Source organism: Aegilops tauschii, chromosome 7 (genome assembly GCF_002575655.3).
Source record: "Aegilops tauschii subsp. strangulata cultivar AL8/78 chromosome 7, Aet v6.0, whole genome shotgun sequence".
NCBI classification, from domain to species: domain Eukaryota; kingdom Viridiplantae; phylum Streptophyta; class Magnoliopsida; order Poales; family Poaceae; genus Aegilops; species Aegilops tauschii.
Genome location: NC_053041.3, coordinates 578,706,414 through 578,708,831, shown reverse-complemented (window position 1 = coordinate 578,708,831; position 2,418 = coordinate 578,706,414).

Genomic DNA, 2,418 nt, shown 5'->3' with positions numbered 1-2,418 from the left:
ATTGATAATATAATAGCATGAATACTTCATAAATTATAGATACGTTGGAGACGTATCAACGCAGAACACTATTATGAACACCAGTGACAGAAATGCTTAGTATGGTAGCAGAAAGCCAATCCTTGAGGATTCATGAGGTGTAGTCATTAAATGCTCAATGCTTTTGTCTGAATATTTATTCTTAATAACTGAGGTAACCACGCGAGACAGTAAGGGCCTGTGTTGGACATGTAACTCTTGAAGCAGGTCGTGCACCAGTGAAGACGTAATTTGCTGACATCCCCCACTACATCGTGTTGCAAGCACATCTTAATGGGTGTCTTCCATAGCACACATTAATATCATGATGATCCCAAACGCAAATATATGGTTGTGATAATCAAGACCTCATACCCATGTATGTTTTAATTCTAGTGTTTACACCCATCGGCTTGTTAAGGTCCATTTCACAAAACTAGAATGTAATTATCTTGCAGGAAATTGTTGGAGCCTTTGTCGTAGTGCACATCCTCTCGTGGTTTCGATAACTCAGGGTCACTCCTTCTGGAAAAGGCAGGGAACCTTTTTTCTATCCAAACCGGATCTTAAAGAGCATCAACCACCTTTTCTGGCGTTGTTGTCGGGGATGCATCGTGTCACCAGCCACTGTGTTAGAGTTTCTACTCGAGTTTTTTATTTCATTTTTAGTTCTCGTTTTTATTTCGTTTGCTAGTTGCATTACTGGAAACCCAAAATTATTATTATGACCCGAAACCTTGGAGACTTTGCTACTCCAAATGAGAAATTTATGTATGCACCAATTGCGCAACCTAATGTTGTTGCCGAGCAATATGAAATTAAGCCCCACTTAGTAACAATGGTTCAGGAAGATTAATTTGTAGGCTCTGCCTCAGAAGATGTCAGTATGCACTTGCATAATTTTTATGAGTTATGTGATATGACACGCATTAAAGATTACGAACCCGGTGCTTTGAAGTTGAGTCCGTTTCCTTTCTCCTTGAGAGAAAAAACAAAGTAATGGCTTCTAGCTTTTCCTAGAGGTATAACTTCATGGACTGCATGCTCTGGCACTTTTTTATCTAAGTTGCCCCCCTGCAAAAATTATGCAGTTATGATCTTAGATCACAGGTTTTAAGCAGGAAAAACATGAGGCACTAGCGCTTGCATGGGATCGCATGAGGAGGCTATAAGAAACTGCCCCAATCATAGGATGGAAAATGATTAATTCTTCGTATCTTTTATAATGCTCTTACTCTCATGCTGAAAACTATGCTTGATACGGCTGCAGGAGGAACTATTATGGGAAGACCTATTGAGGAAGACAAGCAACTGCTGGACAATGTGCAAAAGAGCCATGCCTAATGGCATGTAGAAAGGTCAACGCTATCTTTGAGGAGAAGAACGAAGAGCTGTCCGCGAAACTTGGTGAACTCATCGATGTTGTGAAAGGTAAAGAAGATTTATCCGTTAATGCAACCACAGAAGATGTTAATGATGTTTATTACATTGCTCGTAATAAATATAATCTCAATTGGGAAAATAATGGGTATGCTCCTAGACCATTGTATCATAATAATAACAAAGCCCCCAATAATTTTAATGGAACAAGCAATAGTAATAGAACGCTTTGGATGAAACTCTGAAATCTTTTATTAGTAGCCAAAACGGGAAAAATAAGTGGTTTACCAATATCTTGAAGAATCATGATGACATACTTGTTCAATTAACCAATAAGATTACTAGACTCACTAACGATGTGCACTCTAGAAGTAACAACTAGAAGCATGGAAGCACAAGTTGCTAAAATTTCTGAGAGTCAAACATTGATTCTAGCAAAGTTTGCTGGAAAGTCGGAACCTAATCCGGTTGAGAATGTCAAAATGATGAGAAGAAGCCAGAACCTAACCCGTTCCTGGCGGAATCCCCAGGGAATGTGTTGCTGCCTCGTTCTCCGCACGTGTCCTTATAACCTGAGGGGAGGGGGTAACAGGGACTGCGCACCTTCTTCTTCCTCTCCCCTCCATAGTTCTTGACATTTGTTGATGGTGAAAGGTTGGATCTAGAGATTCTGACAGCGATGATGTCGAGCGGGGACACGTAGCCACCAACCGTGTGGAGTGGGAAGGCACCAAACCAGGGAGCGATGTGCTCTCCCTCTCATCTTAATCCACTGAAACAATCGTTACGTGCTGAGGTGTGATACGTCTCCAACGTATCTATAATTTTTGATTGTTCCATGCTGTTATATTATCAATCTTGGATGTTTTATAATCATTTTATAGTCATTTTATATCATTTTTTGGTACTAACCTATTGACATAGTGCCAAGTGACAGTTGTTGTTTTCTGCATGTTTTTTACATCGCAGGAAATCAATATCAGACGGAGTCCAAACGCAACGAAACTTTACGGAGATTTT